Source organism: Aedes aegypti, chromosome 3 (assembly GCF_002204515.2).
Source record: "Aedes aegypti strain LVP_AGWG chromosome 3, AaegL5.0 Primary Assembly, whole genome shotgun sequence".
NCBI lineage: Eukaryota > Metazoa > Arthropoda > Insecta > Diptera > Culicidae > Aedes > Aedes aegypti.
In genome coordinates, this window is record NC_035109.1 from 94,864,707 (window position 1) to 94,885,342 (window position 20,636).

The window sequence follows — 20,636 nt, forward strand, 5'->3', positions numbered from 1 at the left end:
ACCCGACCCGTACCCGATAATTGTGTAGCCCTCAAACCCGACCCGTACCCGAACCCGAAAAATTTTAAAATTTCGTCGGGTTCGGATTCGGGTCGGGTTTCGGGTTTGAAAACCCGAGACCCGACCATCTCTACGCTGCAGTTGAAAATACTACACGCTAAGAAAATATTATACTAGATGGCTTAAATACCATTCTAAAACCTGGGAGGGAGAAACCAATACAAAATTTCTGTACGTCATAGTGAGCCGGGATTCCGCTGTCACGAACTGTCACTGTGAGCTCAGTTCTCAAACATTGGACTAACATGGAAAAAGCGCGTAACTGATTGAAACACAATTTCGCATTTCATCAAAAGTGACAAAAATTGAATGAAAATCAATTCATGCACATAATGCAAGTAATGTCACGTGAGCACCTTTCACCTGATTGAATATGAAGCATTGAAAAACGCATCGTTTTACTTTTTCCAATGAAAATTAATATTTAGTGCATAGAAAACTGTGGCCCTTTTTCCATGTTTGTCAGGAAAGACCGAAAGTACACAACAAAAAAAAACTAGCGGTTTTCTCCAAGCCTGCCTTGATTGTTGTTGTCAAGCTGGAGTTATCTTGCAGTTCAAACAAACGTTGTTCTATATTGCGTGTGTAGTATCGGTGCCTCCCTCCCAGTCTAAAACCATATTCGATCTATTCACTCATTGCGATGCATTTTAACGAATTAAGCTTGGCTAGTACAAACGGAATTTATATTGGTAAATGATTATTCGAAAATTATGCGCTTGATGCTCAATGTCCTAAAATCCTGTGATATGAATAAAATTAGCCATATTTTTAATTGCAGTAAACAAAAGCCAAACATTGGAACAATATTGATTGTAAGAAGTAAGAAGTAACTCATTTATTTCAATATTAATCATATCTTGTTCTGTCTGTTGCTGCTACCTACTCGAATCGATCAAATTCCATTTCCCGCATATTTCCCGCAGTTGCTTCCATCTTGCTCAAGTCGACCGGAATGGATGGGGACTCCCATAGAATAAACTGGAAAAGTATTACCAAATGATGACAGAATCTCGAGATGAATACGTCAAACGAACTTACCTTGATTCTCGATATTATCGGATCCATATTTTAATCCCAATTGCTGAGTTCTGGGTCACTTCTTGTGGCAGCTTTCCTGGGGAAATACCTTTTGAGAATGATGTTTCCGAAGCGAGCATGTTGAACAACACGATGCAATGATATAACCGAACTGAACAAAATTGCATTGTATTTTGAACAAGTCCCAAGAGTAGCGTTTTTCACTACACTGTAAGGTCAAAGTACCCTTTATAGGGTAAAAAAGTACCCTCTTTGAGAGAAACTAGTTTAACTCATAAAAAGAGTAAAGGGCCCGTACTCATTAAAGAGTAAACGGCTTGTACGTCAAACCAACGAGTAAATTTTACCCACTTTCTGAAATACATAATTTTGAAAACTGGGTAAAATTTACTCTATTTTTAATGCGATTTCTGAATTAAATTTTAAAATAATATTCAACAAAAGGTAACGGAATAAAAGATCGATTGATTGACACGTAATTTAACTTTATTCACCAATAAAAAATAATAATACACAAAACAAACACATCGTCTCGAGGCGGGCGAAGGTTAACGACATTGGCTAGATCCTAATAGATAACGTTTCTCCCTGGAACATCATGGCGCAGTAGTTTCATCCTTCACTCGAGTTGTTCGGGAATCAGGCGTCCGGACGTTATTTTAAATTGATTATACACAGCCTACAAACACACCATAAAGTAAGCTTGTGTATAACTCATTAATAAACGGTTTCATCACCACCGCTTAGGCCTTAAACCTGGTTTAATCGTATGGGTAAACGTGGTTTACGGCGTAAGCGGAGGTGAAGAAATCGGCCCTAAGAAGATTAATTTATAGTACTTACTCGTTTTTAATATTTCGCACCATCTCTCCACATAAACAGACTGCTTCAGATCACACAGATGCCGGTTTTATCGATAATCATGCGTAAGACAATTTTCACCCATTAAGGCGATCGTCTAATTGGTTTGAGCGATTTGAAATTTGTATGGGAGCGAAAGCGTTATGCTGACTTTAGACCATTAGGCTGATTAAACCTGGCCGATTTGGGTCATATAAAACCTTTCACGCTACGAGGGATCATGTTTCCTTCAAATCGTGGAAAAAACTTTTCCAGAATTTTCCTTCGTTTTTCCAGCTTACTTCGGCGAAACAAGCAAAGTCGGGAAAATGTTTCCACCAATTAGGTATTTACGTGATTTTCAGGAAATTTAAAGCGGTGACATATACTTTTTTCAACTCAGAATGGTTTAAATGATCTCAAACATTGTCACTGAGGTATTTTCCGGAAAATCAGTTCTCGATTTTCCCGGAAAATTTGATACTTTCGTACCGTAGAAATGTGCCTAAATATTGAACGACTGGGCTGGATATAAATTTGCAAAATATTTTTAATTACTGAATAAAGGGTAACTAACTGGATTCAGGTGATAAATTGAAAAAATGAACGTTTTTTTCAAGGGTTTTCCCCAATTTTCCACAAACTGGTTCAAAAAATTGAACGCGTAACGTCTGCGCCTATGGATCAGTGTATTGAAATGAATGATTTTTTCACCCTCTCATTTGAAGCTTATAGACAAAAAAATTACCCATATTTTTGTATATCCTGCACCCTCATATTCCCCTGCAGGTCATAAGCATAGTCGGGGGCCCTAATTTGAGCATTTTTGCACCAAATTTTTGAAAAATTTGGCGTGACCCCACTTAGCAGCGGCATATTTTTCCAACCAGCTGCCGTGCGGATAGAGAAACGTCATTTGAGAAGTAACGCTGCCACACACGCCTGAAATAGGCAGGGCCGCATCATGTAGAATGCAGAATGCTATCGTCAGATCGTCACCAAACCAGATAGCGCACAACTAAATCGCGACGCGGCTCAACTCTTAGCAATATAGAATCATGTTTGAAACATTATGCATCTATCAGATAATCTTTGAATACGCAGCGCGCTGTTATTAGTAGGTTAGTCGCGGTACAAGGGACTGATAACATTATATTTTCATATGAAATGCCTGTCTTGTTTATGTAACATTGAATAGTCCAATTTACGAGTCGTTTCGGATCTGATGATCGCTCATTTTATGAATGACGATTTGATAAGAAGCAGTCGCGTATCGCGTGAAAGTTACAGCAGTATCATCAATGTTGAAGTTTTGTCAAATGGATTATCAATCATTGATTTAGATGCTTGATATAAACTTTGTTCAATACAATAATGTTTTGTTTGCTTGCATGATGTTGAGTAAACAATAGAAAATCACAGTTATTCCAAGAGCAATATGCAGCAATGTGTCGACAAATATCAGAGAACCAAGTTTATTTATCGTTTTGTTCATATATGGTTTGCGAAAACAGCTACAAATTATCCCGATTATCTTTCAGATGTTTTTTTTTTGACAAAAAATATAATAAAAATTCGTATATCAAAATATTGAATATTTTAGAAGAAAGATTCTAAAATATTTTAGAAGAATGATCTGCGAAATAAGTACAACATATTCCGAAATTCGTTCACTAGATTTTATTTTTGACCAGGAAAAAATAAAAAAAAATCCGATATCATTCCAATTTTAGGAGAAGCATACACACTTCACCAAAGTTGCTTAGGAGGTCGTGGGCTAAAAAAATAGGAACATATTATTTCGATATTCGATCTTAGGCATCTTAGCCTGTTTCAATATTTAAAAATTTAATAACATTTTAGAATTATTTGCAAGATTCATATTTTTAAACCCTCAGCAAAGATTCTCCCCAGAGCTTATTTCGCCAATTTGGGGTGTAGCACAGTATTATCTACAGCGAAGTTTCAGCACTCAGTACTATTTATATACAATTAAAAGTAGAGGATCGTCCTTTTAGTTGAGAACTAACTTGTCCAGGGCGCTTTGTCTGACTTGCCCTATATGAACCTTGAGGAATAAAAATGCAAACTTTGTAACCTATGATATCTTTTGATCCTGATGTTTTGTAAGGTTGGTGTCTTCAAAACAGTTGTTCTGGTTGACACGTGATAGTCTTTCTGATACGTCACCAGGCGGCGCTAGTGAGCATTGAATTTCTGTTTTGCGGATAGCCCAGTAGCCTGGCCACTAAGAAAGATGGAGTCTTCAACAAAATTGTTCAGTAGCACAAGGGCTATCATTATTCGAGCCAAGAGCTTCAAGATTTTATTACCAGGTGGCGCTAGTGAGCATTGAGTTTTAATTTTGCGGATAGCTCAGTGGCCTGACCACTTGGAAAGATGGCGTCTTCAACAGAGATGTTCAGTAGTACAAGGGCTATTATTATTCGAGCCAAGAGATTCGATATTTGCTTGGTGGCGCTAGTGAGCATTGAATTTTTGTTCTGCGGATAGCTCAGTAGCCTGACCACTTAGAAAGATGGCGTCTTCGACAAAGTTGTTCAGTAGCACAAGGGCTATCATTATTCGAGCCAAGAGATTCGATATTTTTTCACCAGGTGGCGCTAGGAAGCATTGAATTCTTATTTTGTGGATAGCTCAGTGGCCTGGCCACTTAGAAAGATGGCGTCTTCGACAAAGTTGTTCAGTAGCACAAGCGCTACCATTATTCGAGCCAAGTGCTTCAAGATTTTCTTACCAGGTGGCGCTAGTGAGTATTAAATTTCTGTTTTGCGGATAGCCCAATAGCTTGGCCACCATTATTCGAGCCAAGTGCTTCAAGATTTTCTTACCAGGTGGCGCTAGTGAGCCTTGAATTATTGTTTTGCGGATAGCCCAGAAGCCTGACCACTTAGAAAGTTGGCGTCTTCGACAAAATTGTTCAGTAGCACAAAAGCTACCATTATTCGAGCCAATAGATTTGGTATTTTCGCACCAGGTGGGGCTAGTGAGCATTGAAATTTATTTTATTTATTAGATTCGCTCACCTGATGGCGCTAGAGATCCTTGAATTTTTGTTTTACGGGTAGCCCAGTAGCCTGACCACTTAGAAAGATGGCGTCTTCGGCAAAGTTATTCAGTAGCACAAGGGCTATCATTATTTGAGCCAAGAGATTCTATATTTTCGCACCAGGTGGCGCTAGTGAGCCTTGAATTTTTTGTTTTGCGGATAGCTCAGTAGCCTGACCACTTAGAAAGTTGGCGTCTTCGACAAAGTTGTTCAGTAGCACAAGTGCCAGCATTATTCGAGCCAAGTGCTTCAAGATTCGCTCACCTGGTGGCGCTAGTGATCATTTAATTTTTGTTTTACGGGTAGCACAGTAGCCTGACCACTTAGAACGTTGGCGTCTTCGACAAAGTTGTTCAGTAGCACAAGTGCCAGCATTATTCGAGCCAAGTGCTTCAAGATTCGCTCACCAGATGGCGCTAGTGAGCATTGAATTTTTGTTTTGCGGATAGCCCAGAAGCCTGACCACTTAGAAAGTTGGCGTCTTCGATAAAGTTGTTCAGTAGCACAAGTGCCAGCATTATTCGAGCCAAGAGCTTCAAGATTATCTCACTTGGTGGCGCTAGTGAGCATTGAATTTTTGTTTTGCAGATAGCTCAGTAGCCTGACCACTTAGAAAGATGGCATCTTCGACAAAGTTTTTCAGTAGCACAAAGGCTATCATTATTCGAGCCAAGAGATTCGATATCTTCTCACCAGGTGGCGCTAGTGAGCCTTGAATTTTTGTTTTGTGGATAGCTCAGTAGCCTGACCAAATTTTTTTTGCTCAAGGGTTAACTATCAACAATCAGCAATCAACAATAGCAAACAACGGTGCTTGCGTATAGCAGTAAACCAAACGACTCAGTGAACACTTACGTCAAAGAAGCGCACTGTTTCTCGGTTGTGAAAAGAAGAAGCCAAGATTTGTGGTCGCTAGAACTATGGAATATATTACTTAGTACAATTCAAGGGATCGAAGCAACCCAATTCAGCAGATAGGCGAATAAGTCATAACTGTTTTAGTTACTGTCGAAAGCTAACTACAAATGCGATGGGAAAACGTCTCTGCTATTACCGCTAGCAGAGACGTGAATCATTGCTTACATTTAGGATGTTCTTCTTTCAGCATTGTCTGTTTCGTGAACTAACACTAAAGAGCTAATTATTTGTGTGTGTCAATGATGATTTATCCTTCTTTATGAATTAGCTGAATAAGTTCTTTGAAATTCAGCTTTTGAAATTCATTATACAGTCAACTCTTACCATTTCGATAGCAAAGGGACCATGGAGATTGGGAGAGATTGAGACATAGATCAATTTTTTAATAAATAGATTGAAAATCACTCCGTTACCAGAAAAATCGAAAACAAACAAGAGTTACAATGTCTTCGCAAACTATGTTTTTCAACTTTTAATAACAACATGCGAGTATTTAGTCCCTCCAAATAAGAATTTATCGAGTTATAAAGTATATCCAGTTATAGAATATCGAGTTGTGGAGAGTAGATTTGACTGCGAACAACACGTACAATTGTTGTGGAAGCGTAATAGGTATAATAGGCACACAGTTTCAACACTAAATAAATCGCATTCGCTCTGCGCGCGTGTGTCGTATAATGTACCCCGGGGCAAGTGCAAAATTAGTACATTCCGTCATAGCTCGTTAAGGAAAAGTTTTTCAATGAGATATTATTCTAGAAAGTTGAAGATACAATGATACGTAAAGTATTTAGTAAAAAATAATTGTTATTTTTAAAACCATGTGCTCCATGTAACATTTGTCAGCTCAGCACCATTTTCAACTTGCATGATAAATTGTGACACGTTTCACGTTTGGCATTGGCTTGCAAAAAAATAGTTGTGCTATTAATCGAATTACCATCGGTAAGCTTTTATTTTAAGTATTTTTACAAGCTGCTTATGATACACAGGCATTTTGTTTTCATTTCATATGAAACTTTTGATGGTCTAACTTACCCCAAAATATCTTTATACCCGGGGTAAGTAGGACCTATCGAAACAAGCACCATAATCAAAACTTTTACAACACGTTCCAAACATTTTCCTAAAGAGTAGTACTAAAAGATTCAAACGAATGATTTTTATAAAAAAAATCATTCTTATATTACGAAATTGTTGAAGAGCGAGAAAAAATGATTGATTTTTCTAAATATTTTTTTCTATTTTTATTTTTGAAATATGAATTTAAAATTTAACGAAGACAGAGATAAAATTTAAAATACATCAGGAGAACGATTACCATACTATTTTTATTGATTTTTTAATATCTACCAAATTCAGTAGTTGTGGAAAACAGTACCATCCCATTAAGTGGTTTTCCGCCATTGTTATGATTTATCAATCCTATTATTGCAATGGTTGATTCATGTACACACCAGCAAATATGTTGCCAAAATGTGACCGTGCTGTTGGATTTGCAAAATATTGACATTTTTAAATTATATTGAACAATCTTTTTGAACTATCGTTTTTTTTATGTCCCACCTGCCACGGCGAACCTAACATGAGAAGGATGGATATGAAAAGAGTCTGTGTGATCTGTGGGGAATTGAATTTGAAACTTCTAAGTTATTGGGTCACCAAGTGCCTTTGTAGCTTAGTTCATAAAGTGCTCATCTAACTTACCCACGACTCTCTGTTTGAATCCCAGCAGAACACGTGGATTATATTCATAATTTCACCCAAAATTCCATGCTCACTAGCGCCACGTGATGGTAAAATCTTAACTATCTTGGATCAAAAAATGTTAGCCCTTATGCTACATAGGGCCCATTCACATTTTTCGTAACACTGAAGGGGATAAGTGGGTGTCTTCTGGATGATACAGTTCATACAGAATTCGAAAAATATTCATACAAAATGCGTTACGAGGGGATTGGTGGGTTCAAATTCAATGCTCACTAGTACCACCTGGTAAGAAAATATCGAATCTCTTGGCTCAAATAATGATAGCTCTTGTGCTACTGAACATTTTTGTTGAAGACGCCATCTTTCCAAGTGGTCAGGCTACTGGGTTATCCGCAAAACAAAAGTTCAATGCTCACTAGCGCCACCTGGTAAGAAAATCTTGAAGCTCTTGGCTAGAATGTTGAAGACTCCATCTTTCTAAGTGGTCAGGTAACTGGGATATCCTAAAAATAAAAAATCAAGGCTCACTCAATAAAAAAATCAAGGGCCACCTGGTGGGGCCCAGATAGCGGTAGCGGTAAAAGCGCAGATATTCAGCATGACCATGCTGATGGTCGTGGGTTCGAATCCCGCTGGTCGAGGATCTTTTCGTAAAGAAAATTTTCTCGATTCCCAGGGCATAGAGTATCATCGTACCTGCCACACGATATATACATGCAAAAATGGTCAATCGGCAAAGAAAGCTCTCAGTGAATAACTGTGGAAGTGCTCATAAGAACACTAATCTGAGAAGCAGGCTTTGTCCCAGTTGGGACGTAACGCCAGAAAGAAGAAGAAGAAGAAGTACTGCCACCTGGTGAGTAAATATCGAATCTCTTGGCTCAAATAATGATAGCTCTTGTGCTACTGAAAAACTTTGCCGAAGAAGCCATCTTTCTAAGTGGTCAGGCTACTGAGCTATCCGCAAAATAAAAATTCAATGCTCACTAGCCCCACCTGGTGAGAAAATATCAAATCTCTTGGCTCAAATAATGTTAGCCCTTGTGCTACTGAACAACTTTGTCGAAGACGCCATCTTTCTAAGTGGTCAGGCTACTGAGCTATCCGAAAAACAAAAAATCAATGCTCACTTGCGCCACCTGGTGAGAAATATCGAATCTCTTGGCTTGAATAATGATTGCCCTTGTGCTACTGAACATTTTTGTCAAAGACGCCATCTTTCTAAGTAGCCAGGCTGCTGAGCTATCCGCAAAACAAAAATTCAATGCTCACTAGCGCCACCTGGTGAGAAAATATCGAATCTCTTGGCTCAAATAATGATAGCCCTTGTGCTACTGAACAACTTTGTCGAAGACGCCATCTTTCTAAGTAGCCAGGCTACTGGGCTATCCGCAAAACAAAAATTCAATGCTCACTAGCGCCACCTGGTGAGAAAAATATCGAACATCTTGACTCGAATAATGATAGCCCTTATGCTACTGAACAACTTTGTTGAAAACGCCATCTTTCTAAGTGGTCAGGCTATTAAGCTTTTCAGAAAACAAAAGTTTCATGCTCACTAGCGCCACCTGGTAAGAAAATCTTGAAGCTCTTGGCTCGAATAATGGTAGCCCTTGTGCTACTGAACATCTTTGTTGAAGACTCCATCTTTTAAGTGGTCAGGTAACTGGGCTATCCGCAAAACAAAACTTCAATGCTCACTAGCCCCACCTGGTGAGAAAATATCAAGTCTCTTGGCTCGAATAATGTAAGCCCTTGTGCTACTGAACAACTTTGTCGAAAACGCCATCTTTCTAAGTGGCTGGGCTATCCGCATAACAGAAATTCAATACTCACTAGCGCCACCTAGTAAGAAAATCTTGAAGCTCTTGGCTCGAATAATGGTAGCCCTTGTGCTACTGAACAACTTTGTCGAAGACGCCATCTTTCTAAGTGGCCAGGCCACTGAGCTATCCGCAAAATAAGAATTCAATGCTTACTAGTGCCACCTGGTGGGAAAATATCGAATCTCTTGGCTCGAATAATGATAGCCCTTGTGCTACTGAATATCTTTGTTGAAGACGCCATCTTTCTAAGTGGTCAGGAAACTGGGCTATGCGCAGAACAAAAATTCAATGCTCACTAGCGCCACCTGCTGAGAAAAATATCGAACCTCTTGACTCGAATAATGATAGCCCTTATGCTACTGAACAACTTTGTTGAAAACGCCATCTTTCTAAGTGGTCAGGCTATTAAGCTTTTCAGAAAACAAAAGTTTCATGCTCACTAGCGCCACTTGGTAAGAAAATCTTGAAGCTCTTGGATCGAATAATGGTAGCCCTTGTACTACTGAGCAACTTTGTCGAAGACGCCATCTTTCTAAGTGGCCAGGCCACTGAGCTATCCGCAAAATAAAAATTCAATACTTACTAGTGCCACCTGGTGAGAAAATATCGAATCTCTTGGCTCGAATAATGATAGCCTTTGTGCTACTGTACAACTTTGTCAAAGACGCCACCTTTCTAAGTGGCCAGGCTGCTGAGCTATCCGCAAAACAAAAATTCAATGCTCACTAGCGCCACCTGGTGAGAAAAATATCGTACCTCTTGACTCGAATAATGATAGCCCTTGTGCTACTGAAGAACTTTGTTGAAGACGCCATCTTTCTAAGTGGTCAGGCTACTAAGCTTTTCATAAAACAAAGTTTCATGCACACTAGCGCCACCAGGTGAGCGAAAATTCAATGCTCACTAGCGCCGCCTGGTGACGAAATACCGTATCGAATGACTACCACGTGTCAACCAGAACAACGCTTTTGAAGACACCAACCTTCCAAAACATCAGGATCTAGAGATATCATAGGTTACAAAGTTTGCATTTTTATTCCTCAAGGTTCATATAGGGCAAGTCAGAAAAAGCGCCCTGGACCAGTTAGTTCTCAACTAAAAGGATGATCCTCTACTTTTAATTGTAAATAGTACTGAGTGCTGAAACTTCGCTGAAAATAATACTGTGCTACACCCCAAATTGGTGAAATCTCATAAGCTCTGGGGAGAATCTTTGCTGAGGGTTTAAAAATGTGAATCTTACAAAAAAATCTAAAATGTTATTAAATTTTTAAATATTGAAACAGGCTAAGATGCCTAAGATCGAATATCGAAATAATATGTTCTAATTTTTTTTAGCCCACGACCTCCTAAGCAACTTTGGTGAAGTGTGTATGCTTCTCCTAAAATTTGAATGATATCGGATTTTTTTTTATTTTTTCCTGGTCAAAAATGAAATCTAGTGAACGAATTTCGGAATATGTTGTACTTATTTCGCAGATCATTCTTCTAAAATATTTTAGATTCTTTCTTCCAACATATTCAATATTTTGATATACGAATTTTTATTATATTTTTTGTCAAAAAAAAAAAAAAACACATCTGAAAGATAATCGGGATAATTTGTAGCTGTTTTCGCAAAGCATATATGAACAAAACGATAAATAAACTTGGTTCTCTGATATTTGTCGACACATTGCTGCATATTGCTCTTGGAATAACTGTGATTTTCTATTGTTTACTCAACATCATGCAAGCAAACAAAACATTATTGTATTGAACAAAGTTTATATCAAGCATCTAAATCAATGATTGATAATCCATTTGACAAAACTTCAACATTGATGATATTGCTGTTACTTTCACGCGATACGCGACTGCTTCTTATCAAATCGTCATTCATAAAATGAGCGATCATCAGATCCGAAACGACTCGTAAATTGGACTATTCAATGTTACATAAACAAGACAGGCATTTCATATGAAAATATAATGTTATCAGTCCCTTGTACCGCGACTAACCTACTAATAACAGCGCGCTGCGTATTCAAAGATTATCTGATAGATGCATAATGTTTCAAACATGATTCTATATTGCTAAGAGTTGAGCCGCGTCGCGATTTAGTTGTGCGCTATCTGGTTTGGTGACGATCTGACGATAGCATTCTGCATTCTACATGATGCGGCCCTGCCTATTTCAGGCGTGTGTGGCAGCGTTACTTCTCAAATGACGTTTCTCTATCCGCACGGCAGCTGGTTGGAAAAATATGCCGCTGCTAAGTGGGGTCACGCCAAATTTTTCAAAAATTTGGTGCAAAAATGCTCAAATTAGGGCCCCCGACTATGCTTATGACCTGCAGGGGAATATGAGGGTGCAGGATATACAAAAATATGGGTAATTTTTTTGTCTATAAGCTTCAAATGAGAGGGTGAAAAAATCATTCATTTCAATACACTGATCCATAGGCGCAGACGTTACGCGTTCAATTTTTTGAACCAGTTTGTGGAAAATTGGGGAAAACCCTTGAAAAAAACGTTCATTTTTTCAATTTATCACCTGAATCCAGTTAGTAACCCTTTATTCAGTAATTAAAAATATTTTGCAAATTTATATCCAGCCCAGTCGTTCAATATTTAGGCACATTTCCACGGTACGAAAGTATCAAATTTTCCGGGAAAATCGAGAACTGATTTTCCGGAAAATACCTCAGTGACAATGTTTGAGATCATTTAAACCATTCTGAGTAGAAAAAAGTATATGTCACCGCTTTAAATTTCCTGAAAATCACGTAAATACCTAATTGGTGGAAACATTTTCCCGACTTTGCTTGTTTCGCCGAAGTAAGCTGGAAAAACGAAGGAAAATTCTGGAAAAGTTTTTTCCACGATTTGAAGGAAACATGATCCCTCGTAGCGTGAAAGGTTTTATATGACCCAAATCGGCCAGGTTTAATCAGCCTAATGGTCTAAAGTCAGCATAACGCTTTCGCTCCCATACAAATTTCAAATCGCTCAAACCCATTAGACGATCGCCTTAAAGGGTAACCTCAGCATACTTGTAAATGGGCACATATTACCCTTTATTGAAAATTTTGATTAACCCTTTATTTTGACAGCTGCATATATCTGGAAAAAATGGGCATTTTTTACTCTTTAAAGGGTAATGGCGAGTTTACAGGGTACATAAGCACGGCAAAAAGGCGCGGTAAATGGCTGGGCATGGCGTACCATTGGTACCTCGCGTACCTGCAGGAATAAAATAGACCCCTTTGTGCGGTCCTTAGCCTCTTGCCCAGCAACTCCTATCCCTACCTCCTCGTGGTACTGGCCGGGGTACGAGTAACCTTGGGGAAGATCGGGTAACCAACCCCCGGTGGGAACTTTGGTCGTATGCTGACAGGGAAGGGGGGGTTTGCTTTTGCAAACCTGGAGCGTCTGTACTCCACGTTAGGAGCGGCTCACAACAGCGTCTGTTCCCCATGTCAGGGGCGGCTGATCATCGTCCGAGTGCCAGAGAAGGACTCTAAGCTAAACTGCGCACTATGGCCCTCCGAACATTTAGGGGGAATGGTCCTCCGGAAATCTAGGGGGTTGGTGTCAGGCCCTGCAAGCCAGCCGTAAAAACACATCAGCACAGGAACGTCAACGAGAGAATACGGACCGGAACAATCGGCAAAGACCACAGCGACGAAAATGGACTAGCGATTGGAAACTCGGTACGTGGAACTGCAAATCTCTCAACTTCATTGGAAGTACTCGCATACTCTCCGATGTACTGAAGACCCGCGGTTTCGACATCGTAGCGCTGCAGGAGGTGTGCTGGACAGGAGCACTGGTGCGAACGTTTAGAGGTAATCATACCATCTACCAGAGCTGCGGCAACACACGCGAGCTGGGAACAGCTTTTATAGTGATGGGTGATATGCAAAGGCGCGTGATCGGGTGGTGGCCGATCAATGAACGAATGTGCAAGTTAAGAATCAAAGGCCGATTCTTTAACTTCAGCATAATCAACGTGCATAGCCCACACTCCGGAAGCACTGATGATGACAAGGACGCATTTTACGCGTAGCTCGAACGCGAGTACGACCGCTGCCCAAGCCACGACGTCAAGATCATCATAGGAGATTTGAACGCTCAGGTTGGCCAGGAGGAGGAGTTCAGACCGACGATTGGGAAGTTCAGCGCCCACCGGCTGACGAACGAGAACGGCCTACGACTGATAGATTTTGCCGCCTCCAAGAACATGGCCATTCGTAGCACCTATTTCCAGCACAGCCTCCCGTATCGGTACACCTGGAGATCACCCCAGCAGACAGAATCGCAAATCGACCACGTTTTGATCGATGGACGGCACTTCTCCGACATAACCGACGTCAGAACATATCGTGGCGCCAACATTGACTCCGACCACTACCTGGTGATGGTGAAACTGCGCCCAAAACTATCCGTCATCAACAATGTACGGTACCGACACCCGCCCCGGTACAATCTCGAGCGGCTGAAACAACCGGATGTCGCCAATGCGTACGCGCAGCATCTTGAGGCAGCGTTGCCGGATGAGGGCGAGCTCGATAGGGCCCCTCTTGAGGACTGCTGGAGGACAGTTAAAGCAGCCATTAACGACGCTGCCGAAAGCGTTGTCGGATATGTGGAACGGAGCTCAAGAAACGATTGGTTCGACGAGGAGTGCCAGGAGGTTTTAGAGGAGAAGAATGCAGCGCGGGCTGCAATGCTGCAGCATGGTACGCGGCAAAACGTGGAACGATCTAGGGGAACGACACTAATCAATTTCGTTTTAATTTTCGTGCAATACGACCCTATTTCATTTGATTTTCCGAGTTATCCCCAGATTAAATCCATTTTATCAGATTTTGCACATTTTATCGATTTTCAAGGTTTCCAATAATTTTGAGTTTTCTGCTGAGTAATTTTCACAGTAAATTGATAATAATCGACAAAATCCGAAATTATCCTAAAAATCTCATTTAATGAGCTATATCCGATTGAAAATCGAAATCTTTGCTTTGTCTGTATTGGTGTCTTCGCATCAGTCATGAAAATTGACATTTCTTCTCCCACGATGGTAAACAAGTGCCAGTGGCCGCTGCAGTCACTGCTTAGCACGAAAACCCTTTGTTGGTATGCTAGCCTTGCAATAAGCAAAACTTCGCTGATTTGGATCAAAACTTTTATTCTAGTCCTGGTGACCACAACCTTCTGGTAGATCCGGACTTCAAGTTGTTGTATGAAAAGGGTACAAGACCCTTTTAAGAAGCTTCTCCCGTAGAGAAAAGTTCCACAGCAAATCAAAATTTGAAAGCACATTTCTGTTATTGTTAGGGTACATTCACAAATTTCATAACACCAAAATATACCATTTTAGACACCCAACCACCCCTTCGTAACGTTATTTTGTATGAATATTCCGATGAATATTCCACGAATTTTGTGTGACCTGTAACATTTCTAGTACTCTCACCTACCCCCTTCAGCGTTATGAAATTTGTGAACAGGCCCTTATAGGAATTTATATCATGTGGAAGAGAATTCAGAACCAAGGATTTTTTCTACTAGCAACTTGTTCCGCTAACCTCAGCGGCAAGCGTCTAGAACAACTCTCAAAAAATCATCATTGATAAGGAAACACATTCGGAGTATGCTTGAGACTCTTGTTTGAAAGCTATATTTTTTCGATGGCACATCCATTCAGTTATAGCAGTTATAGCGGGGGCGGGAACTGATCTTCCACGGCCTGCTGTTTCGTTTGTCGTTCAGGAAGCTGAGGTACTGGGTCAGGCGGAGGACGGCAATCAATGTAACGACGTATTCCTTGACAGTCTTCAAAGATCATCATTGTTGCACAGACACTTTGAAAAGCATGCTTTGAAAAAATCAATGCTTTGCATTGGATTCACGCTTTTTGCATTTAATTGCTCCTGTGCTCACTTGATCAAAAATAATGCATCATTGATTCAAATCATTTCAAAGCAAACTGCATACTCTAGACATCGGTAAGCATACATACAGTGTACAATAACGGTTTTCAGTTGAAGGTGTCTGCGATCGAGCCTCCTGGTGATTTCATTGATGTTCCTGGGCGTAGAACCTCCCACAGGTTATCACCCTTATTCTTGTTTACGGCGTAGGGGGAGATCCCCCAGTACCGGACACTTAAGCCACTAAATTCATAATTTGAAAAATATTGGTTTTATGTGCTCGTGTTACCCATTTATGATAAATATTATCATTTTTATAGTGTACAAACATAAATTTGAAAATATAAATACGAATTTTGACATTGCATTTTAATGATGTATTTTAGTACCAAATTGATCGATCTTGGAAGGTGGCACCCAAGACCGGACACGATCTGGAAATGCCTCGAATTCTGTAAATTTGAACATCATTGAATGTGTTTTCTATAGGAATAGTATATAATTGTCAATTCAATGGACTTGCGACATAAGCAAGAATAATTTGAGTTTATTTTTAGTTTGCAAGATGTCCACAAAAAACCTCTTTCATATATGACGAAAAAGAGCATATTTTACGATGTTGTTCTGAATGTTCATTCTTCTTAATTTTATTGCGTGTTTGATATCATGATCGACGGAATCCATCAAAAATGAATGTATTTTGAGACACTGGTGCAATAATTACAAAGATATCATATAACAAACCATGCTGTCCGAAACTGGGGGACAGGAGGTGCTTAACCAAAATTGTAATTTGTCCATATTTAGTTCAATTATGGTACAAAATACATTCATACTATCAAATTAGGATTATGTTCGAACATGTTTGCATGATGCAAAGTTTTTTTTTCATTATCAAAATAATTACTAAATTGCCTCAAAATTAAGGCAATACGTGAATTTTTTCAAGATTTTCAAACTTTTCTACTTTTGAAAAATGGCATGCATATTTCAAGGATGTGTTATCCTACGCAAACATTAGTCTCCATAATAGCTTCCTTTCCTACTAATACACCATCTTGATTGGGCCATGATTTCTCTATGTTTCGACTTTGTCCGGTATTGGGTGCTGTCCGGTACTGGGGGATCTCCCCCTACCGTAAATTCGGGTGAAATTGATCAGTAGGGTGAAATTGATCACCGTGTCACTCGATTTTATTTTTCCTAATGGAGCACAAATATCAATATAACCTGCAGTGAATGAACGTTGTTTGTCGTAAGTATTGTCAAATTGTGTGTTGTGAAGTTTTTTTTGCGTTTAAGAATGTGTATTTCTATGAAAATAATGAAAAATTCCAAAATCATGTATGGTGCAGTATTGACTAACATCTCTAAACTTCTAGTTCTAGACAAGGATTTGAACATGGTATAATCCTGAAAGTTTGTGAGGATAATTAAGATATATCCCCAAACCAGATTTCATAACCAAAATTCGTACCAATTCGCTCATTTGGTTGAAATAATTGAATTTCTGTTAGATATAAGGAAATTCCTTAGGAAATTGCATACATTTAGGCGTTTTCTGCGTAATTCTTGAAATGTAATTATTAATTATTTCTATAAATATTGTATTGTTAAGAATTTAGCAAGCATATTCGGATTCCGGGAGATCAAATTTATTATGTAGAGTTGTTTTGAAAACTAACAATAATCGCATTGATAAGAGATTAATTTCACCCCGAAATGACATCACCCGATTTTTTATTTTAGAGATATTTTTTAGCACTAAAATTACTTTTGTTAGAAAATTTCGGTACTTGAGCCAAGGAGGTTCACCTTCGTACTTGTTTTTCTGCATTCAGTTGTTTGGCATTGCCAACATTATAGAAATCAGACAAGAAAAACCCTGAAAAATGATCAATTTCACCCGAAATTACGGTATCCAACTTTCAATCCGTGTCCCATAATATTTTGCTGACGTAAACGGGACGGCGAAACGATTTTCGATCGAAAATGAATTCAAACGTCAACAAGAATAGGGAAATATAATCGTGCCTGCAATATACAAAAGCCAAAAATGGTAACGTCGACAAAGAACGTTCTCAGTCAATAACTGTAGAAGTGCTGTTAGAACACTAAGCTGATAAGCAGATTTTGTATCAATGAGGACGTAATACCAAGGAGAACAGAAGGAGAAAAATAAGTTGGTGTATCTTTCATATAATTTCTTTGAGTAACATAATTCGTTAAAAGATTAACTATATCTGTGAAAAAAAATAGTTTAGTTTAAAATGTAAAATTTATATGTAACGTTACTGGTCGAACTTGATCATCCAGGCATAATAAAACTTGCTTTTCGGGTGAAACGGTATTTGAAAGAGGAATTTTGATATGTTTGTTCAAATTGGGGTGCAAATAGAAGCGCGTGTAATATGTCAAAACAGTTTTTTCCATGATTATGTGGTAGATCTTTTCCAGCCATTTCAAGAGATTTTATTGCCATAAAACATAAGATAAAATATTGTGAAGTATTGAATAACAGTGTGTCGAAGATCAGGGTCCATTCCATAGAACCATGTTCTGAACGTGGCAAGAATATTTGGGCTCCGTGAAATTATCCATGCCTCCACAAACCCTTCTCTTTCTGTTCGAGCATAAAGCCAATGTCATGAGCAGCATATTCAATAAAACATCATACCATTTGTCTTGTGCCAACATGTCTTCAGAAAAGACAACTGAAACTGTTTGTGGCTGCAATAAAAAGATTACATTAACGTCTATTTAACATGAGCGAATTCAACTGGTACTCAACAACAGCGTAGATCAACAACCCTACATGAGTTGAATTCTGAATATTTAGATGTTTCGGAAGAATCACTCTGTTCACTCAAGATCGTTTACCATGTTGAGAAATATTTTCACTTGTCCATTGACGCGCACTTAGTGAAATCGCGATGAAAAGAAAACAGTATTGGTTGCTAGGCCTACCAACAATGTTCGTGACCCATCTACCGCATAGTCCACTTTGTTGAATGAGCCACAAATGATTCAAATAAATGATGCAGTATTTTCACCAAAATGAAAGGATCAAATCAAAGCCTTGTTGGATTGAAAAATAAGGATAGCGCATTCTCCTTCTCCTTGTTTTATGAATCAAAGCAACGCAAAGCAAAGGCAATTTTGAAGACTGCTCCTTGACATCTTTCTTGGGGAGGGATTTCACCTGCTTGGACAAGGTGCGGTAGTCGCGGCGGGCAACTTTGTTGGAAAGGCGTCCTACGGTGTGATCTTCCTTAACCGAGGTGAGAGCATTATCATCTTCATCGTCGCCTTCGCACTTTGCGAAGTAGTAGTCCAGTAGACGCTCGGCCAGCTAAGCGGTGGGAGGCCAGTACTTCGTCGGCTTTCTTCGAGGGCTCTTTCACGGAGGTGGCCTTCTGCTGGGAGGCCTGTTGTAGTTCGCATACCTTCTCGGTGTAGCTTTCGATCGTGCCGAGGACCTTGGACTTTGAATGGTTGTAGATCTCCTGCGGTTGTTCCTTGATGATCGGTGTACCCACGTCAAGGTGGTCGATGCCCTTGGCCAGGGTTTGTTCGACCAGCTGGAGCAGGCGGTCGAACTAGTGCACCAGCGGGGCGGAGATGCTGGCACGGGGGACCACATCCTCGGCCGTTCCGAAGGCCCAGCTCGGAAGGGGATTGTAGTCTTTCACGGGTCCGTAGAAATTTTGTGTTTGCTGCCAAGTAATGTCCGCATTTTGAGCATACGGTCCCACGATTCCCGATGTGGCAGCAGGCCCGACTGATCGTCGCCGGTCGAGCAGGATTCTCCGTTTTCCTGTAATTTAGCAGACATGGTTCTTGTTAATGATTGTTCTATTTCGATTCTCACAAAAACTCACTTCACACAATCAGTTGGACCTTATCAATTTGTAGTCACTTTGCGGAGTCCGGCAATCAAATTTTCTCCAACAGAAATGTCGATCACAAATGTGGAACAAAACAAACGCCAAAATGGAAAAATTTGACATTCGAGTTTCAGGGATGTCCATCGATTTTTGTCGATTCGATGAATTATTACAGATTTTATCGGATTTTTTCGGATTTCATCGATTTTTAGTGATTTATTATCCATTTTATTTATTTCGATGGAAATTTTGCTCATATGAACATTTTTTGCATTTCGGCTCACTTTTGGCCTAAAATGAAGATAACCTGCAAGTGTCGTACCCCTAGGGAACGATACAGACTGAAGCGGAAACAGCAAACCCGCCTATTCCGGGACAAAAAGCGCCGCCTGGAAGAGGTGGAATGCCAAGAGATGGAGTTGCTGTACCGTTCTCAAGAAACGCGGAAGTTCTATCAGAAGCTCAACACATCCCGCAAAGGCTTCGTGCCGCGAGCTGAGATGTGCCGGGATAAGGATGGGAGCATCTTTACGGACGGACGCGAGGTGATCGAAAGGTGGAAGCAGCACTACGATGAACACCTGAATGGCGCAGAGAACACAGGCACAGAAGGTCAGGACAGCGAAGGCGATGGCTACGTCAGCACAGCGGACAGCGGAAATCAACCAGCTCCCACGATGGGGGAAGTTAAGGATGCCATTCAACAGCTCAAGAACAACAAGGCCGCTGGCAAGGATGGTATCGGAGCCGAACTCATCAAGATGGACCCGGACAGGTTGGCCGCTTGTCTGCATCGGCTGATAGTCAGAATCTGGGAAACGGAACAGCTACCGGAGGAGTGGAAGCAAGACGTTATATGCCCTATCTACAAAAAGGGCGACAAACTGGAGTGTGAAAATTATCGTGCAATCACCATCCTAAACGCCGCCTATAAAGTGCTATCCCAGATTCTCTTCCGTCGTCTATCACCTATAGCAAACGAGTTCGTGGGAAGTTATCAAGCAGGTTTCATCGACGGCCGCTCGACAACGGACCAGATCTTTTCCGTGCGGCAAATCCTCCAGAAATGCCGTGAGTACCAGGTCCCTACGCACCATTTGTTCATCGATTTCAAGGCGGCATACGATAGTATCGACCGCATAGAGCTATGGAAAATCATGGACGAGAACAGCTTTCCCGGGAAGCTCACAAGATTGATCAGAGCAACGATGGACGGTGTGCAAAACTGCGTGAAGATCTCGGGCGAACACTCCAGTTCGTTCGAGTCTCGGCGGGGACTACGACAGGGCGACGGACTTTCGTGCCTGTTATTCAATATTGCGCTTGAAGGTGTCATGCGGAGAGCCGGACTTAACAGTCGAGGCAC

At 40.2% G+C, this 20,636-nt stretch overlaps 1 pseudogene; it reads right to left on the minus strand.

Moving 5' to 3' along the window:
* Positions 1 to 17,764: 17,764 nt before the first annotated feature.
* On the minus strand, positions 17,765 to 19,218 carry LOC110678097 (annotated as a pseudogene).
* Positions 19,219 to 20,636: the final 1,418 nt, after the last annotated feature.